Genomic DNA, 18,861 nt, shown 5'->3' on the forward strand with positions numbered 1-18,861 from the left:
TTTTTTTTCCTGATAGACTCTTGCTATATACTTAACTGGAAGATATCCTTGAAATACATTATTTTTTTTGACATTTTATAAGATTATTAAACATGTGCTTACATTCTTGGAAAGGATATTGTGTTGGTTTTGCTGTGAGGCCAAGATTAGCGATATATTTATACTCACTGTATCTTCCAATGATTTGAATATACTCCATATAGTTAGAGTGAAATGAAATAAGAATCTCCTGAAGAATCACTTTCTGCCATGCCAATCTGTGATAACATTTCTCAGCTCTATACCAAGTTCTACTCTGATATTTGCTTTGGTCTCTTGTCCTTGGCATGTTTACTGAGTTTTTCATTTAGGTAATTACTATACTGGAGGTCCTAACCTACACAAGTGATGGCATTATTTATTCCTTCTTTACTAATCTACTAAGAAATGGCTGAAAAAGAGCTTTCAATTTACCTACACACTTTATGTCAAGAGATGGTTTTGGGGGCACTGAATTTATTCCCAGGCTTCAAGCACCTTGACCTTTAATTTGTCAAACTTGAGTGTTTGAGTAAATTAGCTGAATACCAACTGAATTAATTGAACTCAGGGAAGGCTGAACAAATAGTTGTTCCTATATTTTCTCACTTATTTCTGTAAGGTCCAAACTATTGGAAGCGATTAGATTGGGAATGATTGTGTTACCCTTATAACACCTGTTCTTTGACCTCATAAAATCTCTCCTTCTTTCCTCTATTAACCTTCCTCCCATCTTTGCTTACTTTTCTATTGAGCGTGTGTCATTTTACCCCTCACTTTAACCACTCTCCTCTGATCTACTGGCCTTGAGCTGCTTGCACTTGACAGTTCATGCATGAGCATATCAGCAGGTCATCTTAAAGTCATAGAATCATGATTTGGTCAGTGTGTTGAGAACACAATCATCATATAACATAAAAGTATATTAGAATATGAATCTTTAACTTCATAGTAGTGATTGTAATCGCTGGGGATAGGAAAAGAGATTTGAGACTTCTGGCCTGTTCATTCACTCCTCATTGATCTCCTTGTTGATCACTGAATCAGAAAAGAGGAGTTTAGTTGAATGAACTGCACCTTTATTTGGTAGGAGGCTAATACGGTCTGACAGGAATATACCTACCCTATAGTCTGTTCTCTTGGTCAGTGCTTGAATGGGCCATACTAAGGTTATTCCTTCTGTTGTTCAGGTTTTGGTATTTTTATTTTTAAATAACCTCTTTTCCACATTCTGTTTTTCTACCAAAGCATTTTGATTGGCACTTTCTTTCTTTATATATGGTAATATATTCCCTTAGTTCCAAGTCACTTTAGTTGGCCTGGAAGACAGTCTTTTATCATTTAAGAACCATAAAAAAATTTCATAATTTAACCATCAGATGGCAAAATTATTTTTCGAATTTTCAAGTTCTCAGGGGATTCCCAACCTGTTTAAAATTGCAACTTCAGTATCTGTGAGCCATATAACTAGAGGGTCATAATGCTGAAATTTAAGTCTCGGGTTTGTTACTTATTTCAGAAATAAAATTGCATATTTTACAGATCCAATTTATGCTTGTGCATTTAGTGTTAGCCATTTTATAATAAATCATTTATCTAATTAAATGCTTATCTAAACAAAACTTGAGCAAAAGTTGGACACTGGAGAGGAAATGTATCTAAACCTTGCTGTGTTGAGTATACCTGCTTCGCACTCTTTATGATAATGCTATAAAGTCAGAAATAGCTGATAATATTTTAATCAAGTCAGTGGTTGACTTAAAAAATTTTACTCCTCTTATTTAAATCATCTCAGACTAAACCATAAGCTTTCAAATGTTAATCTTAATTTATGTGGGATAGAACAGCAATAACATTAAAATAGAAGTTTTTAATAAACAAACCCAAATTCCCATACCTACTTGAGGCTGAGCCTTCAAAGGAATTGCCTAAGGAGGCTTATTTTCTTTTTTTCCCAAATATATTGATAATGATTCAAATGGCATCTTAAACTTCTTTTGAAACTGCTTTAAAATATTACCCAAATCTGCCACCATTTAGGTTCTTTAAACAATTATAGTACAACATGTGAAAGCAATTCCAAAATGCCTTGCTCTTTCAGAGCAACTTCTATGTCACTTGTTCCACATCCCCTTTACATAGACACTTGCAATTATGACCATGCTTTTCTCTGACCTTGTATTAATAGTTTACATACTATTAGCGAAAACTGCCACCTTTAGGGTTTGAGGAGTGGGAGAGCTGCGTCACATAGTGATAGAATATAAGGTATATTACAGAATGCACAGTCTCCATTTGTAAAACATTCACTGGAACTAGCTTCTAGATTCTCAAATTGCAAAGTCTCAAAGCATATTAGAGCTAATTATTGCCAATGAGAAATGCTCTCTGGCTATGGAGGATTCTTGCAGTAGTCCGGGTTTTCCATGTGGCTGCCACCACTGATTCAGCTGCCTTGAGAAAGAAATGGGTGCTCTCCTCCGCCAGCGTTCCTAGTGATTCTAAACTTGCATGTGATTCATGGAAAGGTCAGTTCCTAATGGAACTCCTAGTGAGCGGAGAGAAGGGGTTACAGGCCTAAAGCTGCTATGGGAACAGACATTAGAAAGATCCCTCAAAGTCCTAAAAGCCAGATAAATAGTATTTGAAGACTAAAACCCAGAATCAGCAATGCAATGAGTACTAGAAAAGAGTCAGGCTGATGTGTTAGAGAGTCAGGCTGATGTGTTAGATCTAAGATTATGTGGGAGAGGAGGTTATTGGTACTGCATTTTTGTGATCCTGGTAGGCAGAAAATGGCCCTGTATCAAGGTCCATGACTTTATCTCTGAAACTCTTAAAACAAGAACTCTGTTGATATGATTAAGTTTATCATTTCAAGATGGGGAGTTTGCCCTGGTGGGCCCAAAGTAATGACAAGGTGTTTATGAGTGGAAGAGAGAGGCAGGAGATGCGATGACAGGAGCAGAGTCAGAGCTACCCTTGTGGACAAGAGCCAGCTGACCATTGCTGGCTTTGAAGATGCAAGAGTGCCTGTCAGGAAGGTGGGCAGCTCCAGCCGCTGGAGAAGGCAAGCTGACAGATGCTCCTCTGGAGCCTGCAGAAGGGGACGTGACTTGTTGACATTGGGATTTTAGTCCAGTGAGGCCCATTCATATTTATGTCCTCTAAAACTGTGTGATAAAATGTAGGTTATTTTAAGCCATTAAATTTGTAGTAATTTGCTTTAGCAGCAATAGGAAAGTAATGCATTCATGGAAGAGTCTTCTCCACTTACCTCCTCCCAGTCATTCTCTCTGTATCAGTATCTTGTTTTGCCATTCTGAATTCTGGAAATGTTTATTTTTACATGTTTTTTTGATGTGATTGGTGAAGACGTTGAAAATATTCACAGATCGAATTCATCTGAAAGAGCAACTAAATTGGAGAACAATGTGGTTAAGCATCTGTTTATCGATTCATTTTAAAGACATAATAGTGGTGGTGAATGAGATTACAATTTTCTCCCAAGAGTTACTTTCTCTTTCTTAATCGTAATGTAAAACTATACTTTCAACCCTTTTGTAACTTTGTTAAAAAGAACCTTAAAAGTGTCTATATAATTCTGCTGTACTGAAATCCTGTTATGTTTAATATTGCTAGAGATAAATGGGCCATCTGTTCTGATTTAGAAGCTTTTTGCTTTTTCAGGCAGAGATCTGTAAATCCATAGTATTCATTTTAACAGCATTTGATAGGTGCTTTTCAATGAGGTGCATAAAAAATATGAGACCAACAAACATGGAATCCGAGGTAGTACAATGATACATAAATTCTTATATGAAAAGAAAAATGATTAAAATATAAAAATTATATAACATAAAGTGGAGTTCTATACTAAATATATCTTGAAGGTATTCCAGTTTACATATTTGGAGAATTGTAACATGTGTATGCTACCAAAAATATAATTTTATTTTTAAAAATGACTTTGCACTTTTAAATGTAATCAATCTATTAGCTGGGCATTTAAAAACTTATTTTTAGCTGAGTCACTGGCAGTTAAGAGACCTACTTCCTTTTCTTCTTGGTTCCTAGGCATTGTCACCACACAGAAGGCAAGTGAGGTGCCTCTCATATGGCCTCCTCCCCGGTGTGACTGTGTGTTCTTCTTATTAAAGGCTGGTATCTGCCCTTCCTGCCATTCCCAGATGGTAGGATAGTCTAGGATTTGGCTTTTATTACACACCTTCTTGTGTTCCAGTTGGCATAATTTTGTGTCTCACTGGATAAACAAGTGATTTCTCTGCAAGGTCTTTATTACATAAGCATTGAGAAGACTTCAAAAAGTTCACGGACAAAGTAGAATTAAAGTATGACTTTATATTGCACGAACGATTTTGAAAGCCATGCACATTTTTAAATAATACAGATTTTTTTAATGTAATTTTTGAAGATGCCTTTTATTTACTATCCACTTTCCCAGAGTTATGAAGTTTTTCAGAGAAGAAGAAAGGTGTTTTTTTGTTTTGGTTTGTTTTTAAGGTTTTTGCCCTAGGGCATGTGCATTCTCCAGACAAAGAGAGGGAAAGTGAGAAATCCCTGCTCCACAGGAGGGGGGTTGGGGGGAGATGGCCATGCCACAATACCTTTACTCTGTCCTCTTCCTGGGACTTTTGGGCACACATGCACATGCTCCTGGCATGATTTATTGTCAGGTCACCAGGTCCTGGACTCAAACCGCAATCGGCCATGTAGGAGTCCAGTGGTGTAACCATTGGTCCCAGGAAGAAAGTTTTAAGATGATAGAAGTAGCATAGAGTGATAAGGTGACTAATAACATTATTTTTCATTTTAACGATCCTCTTTCATTTGAATACTCTGTTCAGTTAACAACACTTTCTGATACAATATCTTATACTTACATATTATTGGTGATTATTATTCTAAAAAATCATTCTGATTCTTTTCTCTTTATTCATTGATACAATGTGTGTGTGCACAAATGAGAGAGAGGGAGACTAAATAAAGAAAAAGAGAGACTACCCCCTAATGGAGTGTTGTCATGTTACAGTCCTTTTTCCTCCGGTTCTCCATCCACTCAGAATTTTGGGGGATGTGCACATGGGCCTGGCATGTTGCAGCAAGGCTAGGATTTGGACCCTGATCACCAATGTGGGATCCTTGGCACAATGCTTAATGACTGGCCCTGTTACAGATTCTTTTAAACCAATAATTGGACACAGTAATTTTGAAAAGGGCAAAGTAAATATAAGATTAACCCCTAATAACAGAGTTTCAAATGAGAGTGATAAACGTAATAAAGAATAAAGAGCAGTCCTCGGGATAACTGGTGAAAAATCTATAAAATCGTTTTTCAAAATGATCTTACATTTGTGTTCTCAGCATTATCGATGAAGTGACAAGTATAGTATCATAAAATATTTGGGGGCTAAAAACCCTCAAAATTTATCTTTTTCCAAATGTTCAGTTCTTCTGAGCATTAGAGCATGCATAACTTAATTTTGCTAAATGTAAGATGAAATAAAATAACTTTCATAGCTTTTAGCTCAAGATAAGACCCAGTGAAACCTATTTGTACTGTAGTATTAAGATATTTTTGCTATATTTCATTAGATTCACGTAAGGTTCCTTCATCCTGGAATCAGTTGTATTCGGTTAATATCTCTCTGATAAACATAATTCATTTTACGGATGAGAGAGGCTGTTGGTGAGTTTAAGTTACAAATCTGGGATCACACGATAGGTAAGTGCTCAGAGACCAAGCCTTTTCTTACCATCTGCCTCTGTGCTAATGCTGATACTCACTGATACCTGTGTGGCCATATTGGTTTTCAGGGACAGACTTCCCTTTTGATTGGTTGCAGCAGCTGTTCTGACTGGTTGGTGCTCATGTTTTACCAGTCACTAAATATGCTGAATGTAACTGTTGGCTCTGCTGCCTCTAAGAAGTCTGCATATACCCGTGCTGTTGGTACACCTATCTGGGAAACCAAACTAACCTACCTCCCCTGTGGGGGAAAGTGGGAGAATAAATTGCCTTTAGATTTAGTTCTGTTGTCTTCATGCTATGGTTTATCAAATTTCACTGAATTATTTAATATTTTAATTGGAAGAAATCTTGGAGAGCATTTATGTTCAAATTCAGACCTCATTTTGTAGGTGAGGAAATTTAGCAACAATAATTGTTAAATGTTAGAAGCAAGTGCTTAATGTGGAGTAAATGGTTATATAACTTAGCCCTAATACTGCCTATATTAGGTATGAATTATATCCACAATCCCAGAATCACCCAGCTCATCATCAGAAATGACCCCTATAAGGATTTGGGGACTGAAAGGCTAATTCATTGTTTTGCTTGCACTGTGTGTTTTCATCGGAGGTATAAACAGGCAGCTTGGGTTGCTAACATTCATACCATGGATTAGCAACACACCTAGGGCCAGTACTCAGTGTTTGTCAACAAGAGATCTTAAAGAAATGTCAGAGACTATAGGCAGATTTGGGATCAGATAATATTACAGAACAAAAATGATATTGCATATTTAGCTCGACTATCCTGAAGAGTCGAAATGAATAAAAATGTACAAATAGCATTACTAAGAACATACAATTGTCTAGGAACATCTGTCCTTGCCAACCTATAAACATCTTTTCAATACCCCAATGAGTTAGTTTAAAGGGAAAAATGGGGGTGGAATTCTGTAGCTGAGAAAGGTTTAGAGCCACACTCTTTAGTGCAACAGTAATTGGCCAGACGTGACTATTGATTACTTGAAATGTGGCTAGTCTGAATTACTATGTGCTGTGAGTATAAAATCACACTGGAATTTAATGACTCAATCCCAAAAAAGTAAAGTATCTAATTAATTTTTATATTGATTACATGATAAATGCTATTTTAAATAACAATTATATTCATTATGAGTGCCAGTGATAATTGAGTAAATCATTTTATTTAAATTAATTTTACATGTTTATTTTCCTTTCTTTATGGCGGTACCAGACCATCTAACGATGCATGTGTAAGCTCACCTTATTTATTTTATTTATTTATTTTAAATTTTCGCCAGAGGGCTCATGCACTTTTCAGAGAGACAGAAAGAGAAAAGGAAAGTAAGAAAGCACCTCCCACATACCACAATCCCTTCTTCTCCCTTTTTTTCTTTAGGATTTTGGGCACGTATGCATGTGTACCCAATTTGTAACTTCACAGTTGGTCATTGGGATCCAGTTGCCTTAGTCTCTAGGCCATAGGCTGACCTTCTCATTTTCTTTTTCTGTTGAGCAGTGTGGACTAGAGTTTGACTTCACAGGGTGACTGTTCAAGTTATAAGAGGGAAATATCTACCCACAGGGTTTTTTTGTTTGTTTTTTAATATATTTTTCTTGGGGCCTGCAAGTGGCATAGTGGTTAAAGTGCTGGACTCACCCATAGCCAACTGTGGTTCAAGTCTCAGAACTAGTAGCTTGAAAATCATGCTGGATATGTGTGTGAGTGTGTGTGTGTGTGTGTGTGGTGTGTGTATACCCAAAATCCCACAAGGAAAATGCAGGAGAAGGGATTGTAGCTTGGGAGATGATTTCTCAATTTTCCTCTCACTGTCACTCTGTCTCTCTCCAGCAAGCACCTGTGCCCTATGGCAAAAAACCTTTAAAATGTATATATGTATATATATTTTTTATTTATTCATGATGGAGCATGTGAGCATAAGTCAGAAAGAAAGAAACAGAGAGAGAGAGAGAGAGAGAGAGGAGTACCCCTATAACAAGCTCTGGTCATGCCATGATCACTTTCCTCCATTCCTCCTGCCCATCAGATCGTGGGTACTCCCACACAGACCTTGTATGTTTAAGGCTTCCTGGGCAAAGGTTTCAAACCACAGTCACCATGTAGGATCTGGCTTCTATGGAGCACTGCATTCCCACCACTCCATGGAGCCAGCCTCCCATGGGCTATTTTTATGTGCAAGTTTTAAAAGTGAATAATATGACTGCCTTTGAAAGATAGTTCTGGCTTACTGTTATTTAAAAAGCTAGATAATTAGATCCAGCAGATGGTATAATGGTTATGTCACTGGACTCCCAAAAGATCAACTGTGGTTCGAGTCTCGGACTTGGCAGATTGAAATGCACACTGGGTGAATGTGCGTTCCCAAAATCCCAAGAGGAGAATAGAAGAAATGGGATTGCGACATGGCCATCCTGCCTGAGGGGGAAGGTGGTTTCTTGCTCTCTGTTTCTCTGCCTCTCTCTGTCTCTAGTGAGTGCACACACCCTATAGCAAAAATCTCTTTTAAAAAAAGGCTAGATAAGGGTAAATATTATACTAGTAATATTTTTTTGTTACTTTGAGACTGTGAAATAGTCTTGCTTCTTTTTATTTTTCAAAGTGATCCTCAACTATTTTTGTCCTCCAAATGCTATTTAAAATTGAAGTCTCAAAACATTTGTTCTGTGAGAACGAATTGTGTAGTTTCGAGTCAGCAGGTGTGTAAGTGCATTACTACCGTTAGTTGCCTTTTGAGATGAGAGGTGAGCTGGTTGATCTCCTTACTGGATCAGTTCGTTACAGTCCACTGTAACCTGTAGCTCTAAAGAGAAACAAGCTGCTGTAGGTCGAGCAGAGCCAGAGAACACAGGTGGAAGGGTGGTCGCTAATTAGACTCCTGACCATGACTTTTCCACAGCACAAGGCTACGGAAATACCTGGCGCACTGTTGCCTCAAGACCTGTGCTTGGGAGAGCACACTGTCACACTCTTCATTAATAATAGTTGTGGGACATATTTCTAAATTTGGCAATAGCTACGAAGAATATTACTTAGTTCTTCAGATGGCTGCTATATTACATAGTAAAGAGAAGAGAAAAAGTGTCTATAATTTAACATGTTAACTGCCATATGGAAGATTAATTAAAATTTTTGGAGTGGGGCTATGATCTATGTAAAGTAGGAAGCATATTATTTTTATTTAACATAGTGATTAAATAAACAAAGAAGTAATGCGACACAATTTTTATTCATGAAATGTGAAATTCTCTGCAAATGTAACATTGCTAAATAAACACCAGAAATGTGAATTTTGTAAGAATTCAGGTGGTATTTTTTTGAGAGATTTTTGCTATATGACGTGTGCACTCGCCAGAGAGACATAAAGCAAGAAATCACCCCCCAGTGTGGGATGGCCAGGCCACAGTCCCTTCTCCTTCATTCTCCTCTCGGGATTTTGGGCACACATACACAGGCGCCCAGCGTGAGTTTTAGGCTGCCAGGTCTGGGACTTGAACTGCAGTCGACTACATGGGAGTCCAGTGACATAATTATTATGCCATCTGCTGGTTCCATTCAGGTGATATTTAAATATTTTGAAAACATCCTGATATTTTGGCTTTCAATAGACACTGAGGACTTTTTGTCTGTTGATGAATTTTCTGGGTACCAGAGCAAAATAGGAAAAACCCAATACATTGGAAAACCATTAATATGTTTTAGTGTAGACATCATTAATCTAAATATTGGGTTGCTGGGAAATTTAGGATATATTTTTTTCTATGTTTTTTTAATACAAAAAACGTGTCACGACTTTTCAGATGACCCATGTCACAACTTTCAGATGTGTTGTAGTTTTGTGTTTGTTTTGTTTTGCCATAGAGGAACACAACCAAAAAAATAAAAAAGGATCATTAGGTGAGAGGTTTTATATTTGATCAAACAAAAGAGAATCACTGAAGGTTTTTGAATAAGAAAGTTTGGTACCAAAAAAAAAAAAAAAAACCCTTTTTCTTTAGAATGTTGAAGAGCAAATGGAAAGGAGAGGGGTGAAACAGGTGCGGCAGCCGCTGTTGGTGCCCCGCCCTTCCCCTCAGGGGTACCTTCAGGTGCTCAGGATGGCGTCCCACAGCCACACCATTTCTACAACAGGTGCAGTGGAAACATCAGGACTGTAACACTCTGTCGTTTATGGATCAGCCTTTGAACAATGACTGCAAGAACTAGGGAACACCCCCCGCAAATAGTGTATAATTTTCCTTTGAAATGTGCGTACCACATTTTCCAGAGTTTTCTCCCAGGGAATTAAGCCCAAGTCACCCTTTGTAATAATGTAGTAATCACTATGTGTTGACTGCCATTCTTTCACGGATCAGTTTTTTCGTTCTTCCACCACTGACTCTAGTACTTGGGTTTGAACCTAATCTGTCCATATTCTAACTCTGGGGAAGCCAAACCAGATTAACAGTATCCTGGCAGGGCATAAGGAGGGTGTTGTGTCTTACTCATTTCCAAGAGTAGCTAGCATTTTCCTTTCAAGGCTTTATAACATAAAAATGGGCGAAAAATCTGAATGTATCCTATAAAGAAAAATAATTAAACTAAATAGATTCTGATACCAGGACTGAATCTTGGTGCAGTGGTGAAGCTGACCCACATGGTAAGATTTCAGGTTCATGTCCAGAGTCCACCCTAAGTATACCGGGCATGCACGTGCCCATGATCAGAAGCTGGGGGTCGAGCCCAAGACCCAGACTCTGTTGGAAGTGCTATTTTTCTCTCTTGCTCATGGAAGAAATAAGTAAATAAACTTAAGAAAAGGGAAATGTTTAAAATAGATACTGACTCCTTTAAAACTACAGCTCAATATTAGGAGAGAAAATGAATATAAAAGTGATTATGAGATAGACAAGCAGAAGAAGTGAAATCAAATGTAAGAATTACTCCTATTCTATTTTAGCCCTTAACATTATTAGAATTTTTCTTTTGTCTTTTTTTGAGAGAATTTTTTGCTATAGGGTGTGTGCGCTCGCCAGAAAGACAGAGGGAGACAGAGAGACAGAAAGCGAGAAATCACCTCCCCTGGGGGGGTGGGGGGGGATGGCCATGCCACAATCCTTCTCCTTCATTTTCCTCTCCGGATCTTGGGCAAGCACACACATGTGTCCGGTGTGAGTTTAAGCCACCGGGTCTGGGACTAGAACAGCAGTCAACTACATGGGAGTCCAGCGACACAGCCATTACACTAACTGTTGGTCCCTAGAATTTTTCTTAGAAATTAATCTTAACCCAGTCCTGTCCTTAAAAGCTCTTAGACTGTATCTGAGATTATAGAGGAAAAAAAGACAAATATGACTAAATACAATACTTATGTAAAGAAGATCAATACAAGTTATCTGCATTTAGTTACTGTAATTAGTGATGTGGGCATAAGGCAAGGCAAATATTACTAGAATTGCCAATTAATTTTTCCCAAATGAGACAAAATGTTCTTTCCTCATGTATACTTGGTTTCTGTCTTGTTTCTTGATTCAAAGTCTAAATTTATTTAGAGTAGTGTGAAATGAGCAACTCTTCCAATAAAATTGTATTTAATGAAATGTGAATAACCTCAAAGTTTTGCTGTTTTTCTTCAGTTCAGATCATTAATGCTCCCTAGGTAGACCAGGTGGACAAAAAACATTGTATTAGAATTTGTGAAGTAGCCAAGGCACATCTGTGTAGCTTGAATCCCAGAGGCAGGAATTAGAACACCTAAGATATATTTTAAATTTGTATTTCTGTAACTGAATACCAAAGACTGGATAGTTTATACAGAATGAAGTTTTATTCAGCCCATGCTTCTGGAGGGTTGAGAGCCATATCTGCTGAAGGCCTTTTTATTGGTAGGGGCTCTGCATGTCTCAGGGTGGTGCAGGATGTCACATAGTTAAAGCGCAAGAGTCTATGTCAGCTCAAGTCTTTCTTCCTTTTCTTATAAGCTACCAGTGTTCAGTCATGGGGCTCCATCCTGCTGACCTTACTAATCCTAATTAATCCTATTAATCCTAGTAGGCTCACTTCTTCGGACCACAATTGGATTAAGTTTCTACTCTCTCAGTATCGTCATAATAGCAACCAACTTTCAACCCATTGTTTTGGGACACTTTCAAATCATAGTTTGTAGTGCAGTAATTTCTCAGTGTATTTTCATTATAGTTATTGCATGCAAAAGACAGAAAACCATCTTTAACTCAAGCAAGAAAAGGGACAAAAGGAACTGCATGTCTCATGTAATTGAAACATCCCTGGCTTCAGACACAGATGGATTCAGGGGCTTAAATAATGCCATCAGGACTCAATCTCATTGTGCTCCTAGGTTCTGTGCTAAATTCATTCTCAGATACGCTGTCCTCGTACAGAAGGATAGTAGTTGTCAGTGGCTCTAAGGCATCATCATATTAGTTTTAAACCTGGTAGAAAGAGGATGAACTTTGTCCCTGAAGAGTTTCACAGTAGTTCAACAAATACATATCACTGATTCTGATGTCCTGGTTGTTTTATTTCACCATCCTTAAGTTACCCTAACAGGCATTTAAAATATAGATGTTGATCGTGAAAAGTGTTCCCTAAGGAATATTGGAAAGCTATTAAGAGAAGGAAAGGAGTAGAAGTCAAACAGAGGAAACAAAAATTGTCTACCCTGCTTATTTACTTAAGAAGAATAGTAAAGAAAATACTATGATGAGCAAAATTAAGTCAGCATGATCCATTGTTCAAATAAATGGAGCAGGACATTAATCGACTCTGGTCCCCGGGCCAAATCAGCACCCATAGTCTTTTTTTGTAAAGAAAGTTTCATTAGGATACAGCCATGCCATTTGTCTATCATGGACTGCTTTTCCACTATAAAAATAGAGTTGAATAATATCGACCGAGGCAGTATAACTCTCAAGCCTAAAGTATTTGTTATTTAGTCTTTTTTTTTTAATAAAAAGATTGGTGACCCTAAGAACAGAGACTTAAGGGAAAAAATGAAAGAATGTAATGGGTACTCTGTAAAAGAGTAGATGAAGTCTGTGCAAGCATCAGTTTTTAAAACAGCACGCCAAAGCAGACGTGTTTTTTGAACATGTTACAGTGGATGATTTTCTTGAGTCACCTGCTTCAGTAGTTTAGAAACACTGCTGTGGTTGCATAGGGATCTGCTGAGTGAGAATCTCTCAGAAGTTTTGGGTTTTTCAATACCTATTTTTAGCAGTTTTGAAGCAGCTTTTTAATGGCTCAAAATTTAACTCCTTAAAAAAAAAGAAAGAAAGAAAGAAAGAAAGCAACTTGTGTTTGACTATATTTCATTTTTTAAAAATTTTGCAAAAGTGCTTGGCTAATTTTTCCAAACTTTTTAAAAACAGATTTTCATGATGGATAAATATACTTTTTTCCTGGCATCTGTTCCTCTATTCATATAATTTAAAATGTAATATAAACCACATACCATCTCACTCTGCACCATCACGAGTCTTGCCCAATTAAGGAGCTTTTAATAATGACATGATCTTTTTCTCTTTTTAATTTTTAAAAAAATTGCTAGAGGGAAAGTATTATTCTTGCAGAGAGACAGAGAGAGAGAGAGAGAGAGAGAGAGAGAAAAGCACTTCCCATGGGGAATGACCACACCACAATTCCTTTTCCTCCATTCTCCTCTAGGGATTTTGGGCATGCATGCCTATGCACTCAGTGTGTTTTTCAAGTCACCAGGGATGGGACTCGAACTACACAGTAGGTCATGGGGGATCTAGCCACTTTAACCACTACACCACCAGCTGACCTGACATGATTTTTTTTTCTTTTAATAATCTCTACAAAACCACAAAACCATGTAGGAGAGATGAAATTTTAGATACTTTGTTACACCATTTATCAAAGTCAGCATTTGACAACATTATAATTGGAGAGCTATTCTCTTCTTTAATTCTTTCTTTAAAAAAAAACAATCACCAAGGAGCAAGGGTGCTTACCAGAAACAGAGACAGAGACAGAGCACCTCCCAGTGTGATATGGTCATACCACAATCCCTTCTCTTCCATCCTGTTGGGATTTTAGGCACACACGCACATGTGCCCAGCATGTTTTTAAAACTAACAGGGCCAAGATTTGAACCAATGTCATCTGTGTGAGATCCAGGTCCCTTAACTATTACACTACAGGGATGGTCCTAATTCATTCCTTTTGACAGAATTTACAGGTGAAGAGTATGTGACTTTTTTGGTATATTAGTTTTTTAAATATTGCTGTTTATTTTTCCCCACTGAATGCTACCCTAAGAATAATGGATATCTTGAAAAGAGTATTTGAACAAATCTCCTTGTCTTTCTTTTGGTAAATAGGTGAACTCAGACAGTGTATCTCTGGTAGACTATGTTTCAGGCATCTCTAACCAGTAGTGCTCTACCTTCCATGGGGAAATAACCGGTGGCATGGGGACCTGATAAAAAGATTACCAAAGGATTTAAGTGGTTAAATATTTCCTCTTGGGTGAAATGGAAGATGATACAAGGTAGGTTTATTCCATAGGTTCTGTGGAATTATATCATTGTGAGCCAAGAAAATGAGCCATAGGAAAAGATGAGCGACTAATAACTTGGTCATTCAAATGTTTATTTGAAATATAAACCTCTTAAAATGCTTCGTAAGCAATTACCGAAGTTTCTAGAATTGCACCACTAGTTTAAGTGATATGACTCATTGGCTGAAAATAATATAGTTTTGAAGCTACATAAAATGTTTAAACCAAGAACCTTAGCATTTGACACAGTACATGATTTGTTTTGTCTGTGTCTGCTCTATTTAATAAAAACGTGGTGTAAAGTACATGTGTGATTTAAAATTTCCTAATAGTTTCATTAAACACATAAAAAGGAATGGAACAAATTCATTTTAATAATATTTTTTATTTAACCTAATGTCAAAAATATCCCCATTAAAAAATTCAGCAGTGTTAAATTATAATGATCTATATTGCAACTTTTTATTCTTGAGTATTACACATACTCAATCTGTATGCTCAGTTTTCATCAGAAATGCTTTATCTGTATTTGATTTCATAACAGTTGCAGTGGAATAAGGAAATAACATACTTCAAATTCTTCCAGCACCTAAATTGAGTATTAGATTTTAATTAAGACAAAATAATAAAACTGTCATTCTTCAGCTGTGCTTGTCACTTTGTAAGTGCTTGAGAGCCACATGTGGCTAGTGGCATGCGTTGGATGGTGCGGGTATTGATATTAGTCATATAGGTCAAAGTTATCAATGCTGGTAACTTATTTGCTTATAATAAACCATTTGAAGAGGAATTTCTACAGTGTGCTAATTGTAACAAAACATCTTAAAATGAATCCCCACACTAAAAATTGACTGCACATGTTCTGTGGGCATTCTGGATTTTCTCCAAATTCTAAATCTGTACTAAGTGCCTTTAATGTAAGCAGTAGTTCCTCTTCCACAGTTGCAGAACCTCTGCTACCACAGGTGTGTACTTTTAGAGATAGTTGGGCTACATTTCTTTTTTTTTTTTAATTAGTATTCTTTTATTTGAGGAATATTTCTCTGAAGTATCTTGCTCCAAATATTACAGATGTAAAAGTGCCATGGCGGAATCCTAGTGGGACCTCAATATGAAACTCCCCCTGAGACTTGGCTTTGGCCCAGCTCTTTGATGATGGAGGAAGGTGGTCCCAAACCTTTAGGACCAACCCTAGAGCATTTTTCATAGTGGCGGACAAAGCCCCTACTTTTTTGCCAGGTTCACTTCTAAGACACAGACTTGGCTTTGCTAGAGGCTGTGAGTTACAGTAAAAGCAGAGATCCCAGAGGGCTAACTTCATTCTATATCTCCTCTGGACATAAGATAATACAGGCATTTATAGCTACTTGTGTACCCTATATGGGCTATATCCTAACATTCACTTGGTTTATGTTGGCTTTCTAATGGACCAGAGTAAGAAGTTCTCATGGAGATGTTGTATCCCTTGATCATTCTTAAAAGCTTCCTAAAAAAATAAGGTAAATCCAAGTATTCTACTCCAGTACAGGTAAGATGGTCCATTATAAAAGAGATGGAGTAGACAATTTCATTTCTTCCCTTAAAAAAAAAAAAAGGCAATTCATTAACAAAGGATGAATGTCAAGAAACTATTTTTACTATAGGTTAAAAGGACATCAGGTTACAAAGACCTGGCCCCTTGTTATAGCAGTTCAGGAATAGACAAGAATAGATTTGCCAAGCACATTTTTTTTTTCCCTTTCAATTTTAAATCTACTGAGAAGTCAGCTAGTAAGAACTCAGCTAAATAAATGAAAAACAAGTACTTTCTAAATGCTGAATTTCATCAGTTGAAAGTTAATCCTTTAAAAAATATATAAGTAGGCAAAGAAGGTGACCATCTCATATCTTGAATAGGTTACATTTAAATGACTTCTCAATAGCATTTTCAGTCTCTCTGTTAAGACAGTACAGAACAGACAAGTATTTTAATTGTCCCTTTCATTTGGCCTTTACAAATGTCATGATACGTATACTATAAGTCCTGGACTTGAAAATTTATAAAAAATAGGACTATTGTGAAGATTTTAAGTAACTTATAGAAAGTATAAAGAAATTTGGACAAGGAATTAAGAAAGATTTTTTTTTTTGGGGGGGGTAGGTTTTGCCATAGGGCAAGGGCCAAAAAGAGACATACAGAGGGCAAGTGAGAAATAAGCCTCTAGGGTGAATGGCCACATCACAATCTCTTCTCCTCCTGAGATTTTGGGTGCACAACACACACATGCCTATCATAATTTTCAAGTTGCATGGCCTGGGTCTTGAACTGTGGTCAACCATGTGAGAGTTCTGTACCTTAACCATCATGCCACCTGCTGGCCTCTAAAGAAAGGATTTTTAGTTGACTTTAGTATGAATGCTTTCCTTTAAAATTGTAAAATTATCTAATAAGAAAGGTATGTAAAAATAATTTGTGTCTACTTGTTATCCCAGAAGCTCAAGGAAAATACTTGTTTCTTATAAAAGGTACTGTCTGTGGGACCAGCAAATGGTGTGATGGTTATGTCGCCGGACACCCATGTAGTCAACTGTGGTTTGAGTCCCGGACCCAGTGACTTAAAACTCATGCCAGGTTGCATGTTCTGGTGCCAAGATCCCGAGAGGAGAATGGAGGAGAAGGGATTGCGGCGTGGCCATCCCCCCTCCACCCCCCCCGGGGGGGGTGATTTCTCGCTTTCTGGCTCCCTGTCTCTCTCTGTCTCTCTGGTGAGTGCATGTGCCCTGTAGCAAAAACCTCTCCAAAAATTAAATAAATAAAATATTCTATCTGAATTTGAAAGAGAACATGATTACAAATGATTGGATAGGTCATTTCTAAGTTTTCTTTGACCTTTAGAAGTTTGAAAGTCTCTAGAGGAAAGAGGAGCAATGAAACAAGGAGGAATGACATCCTGGCAAACAGCTTGATTCTAAGTCAGTCACCTGAACTTAAAACAAATGTAATAGAGTTGGCCCTTCATATCCATGAGCTCCACATCCCCGGATTCTACTAGCCACCATTTAAAAATACTAACAAAAAAAGAAAACGAAAAATAATGATAAAACAACTTAAAAAATGATGAAAAGTACAGTGTAACAGCTATTCATATGGCATTTACCTTGTATTAGCTATTAAAATTAAGTATTTTAGAGATGATTTAAAGTACCTGGCTATTTGGAGGGTACATGCAAACACTTCACCATTTCATATAAGGGACTTGAACATCTGAGGATTTGGGTATTTGCTGACGGGTCCAGAAACCCTATGGACACAGGGGGACAACCATGCTGAACAATTTTGAAGGATGAGTAATCCATCACATAGAGTTTGAATTGCTGTTGTATGTTCAAAGAATAAATGAGAGAAATGTGTATTTGAGTCTAGAAAACTGAGTAATAGTGGTTTATCTGATTTTAAAAACTTCTTTCAATGGAAGGGAATCACGTCACCCCTCCGGGTCAAAACAGGGTACACAGTAGTGTAAAAATGGGGAGAATGATTGTTATTTTTATTAAATACTCAAAGGCAGTGTGAAGAAGAAAACATATATTTGGAAGGTATTTCATGTGTATTTGAGCTCTTAGGAAGAAAGATGTATTAAAATAAGCTATAATATTTGCATTATGTTCCTAGTTAAGACAGGGACATTGGATACATACATGGATAGAATACTTAGATGCTCGGTTGGAACTTTTATGTGACACATGACTTAACCACTTGGGGGGGCATTCAAAACTTCACCTACTACAAAGTTAGAATTTTATAATGATTTGAAACAGGATGTATTCTCAGGTTGAACCCATATCAGGTTAGATTAGTCTGCTTTTACGTCTGCTCTGCTCATCCATTTGTCATTGTCCTTGCCATTGTTGAGTCTAGTCTCAAAAGGATTTGAAGTGATTACTTGAGACTTCAAAACCATCAAACAATCTTCTAGTGTTATCATTCTTAGCCTGATGGGTCTGTCAGGGATGATAAACATTAATCAGACAATGACTAGAAGCTGAAAAGGAAATGTAGCAGGTGCTTTGAGAGTATAAACCTGTGTTGGGAGAGGGATGAGGACAGCTCTCCGTGAAATCTTCACCGAGTTGACTTTTGAGCTGAGCTGTTTAGGGTGAAGGAGTTTGATTAACAGGGATGATTTGGGTGGCAGGGAGAAGTTTGGATGGGGAACTGCGGAGCACCTCCAGCAGACCCTCTGGCAGGAGGGAATATGGTGCCTTGAGAAAAGAAATTAGTGCTCACGAGGTTGGGAAACAGACATGAGCAGGAGAGAGCCTTGAAAGGTGATGGAGAAGAGTTCAGGGGCCAAGTCATCTCCCCTCTTGGTCATTTGATCTCTCACTGGCAATGAAAAGACTGGAAAAGTTTTATGTTTACATAACAATTAGAAGGCATGTTTAGTTGTGAGGGATCAAACACAGATCTCCAATGTTACATTTGCAGAGGGTATATGCTGTTAGACATGAAATATTGCAGGCACTCGTCATAAACTTGAAAAGGAGA

General features: G+C 37.4%; 1 protein-coding gene across 1 annotated transcript in view; it reads left to right on the plus strand.

The window, feature by feature from the left end:
• The window catches only part of EDIL3 (EGF like and discoidin domains 3), a 496,837-nt gene that overhangs the window by 29,976 nt on the left and 448,000 nt on the right, over positions 1-18,861 (plus strand). The window lies entirely within an intron of this gene.

Source organism: Tupaia chinensis, unplaced genomic scaffold (assembly GCF_000334495.1).
Source record: "Tupaia chinensis unplaced genomic scaffold, TupChi_1.0 Scaffold000099_1, whole genome shotgun sequence".
NCBI classification, from domain to species: Eukaryota; Metazoa; Chordata; class Mammalia; order Scandentia; family Tupaiidae; genus Tupaia; species Tupaia belangeri.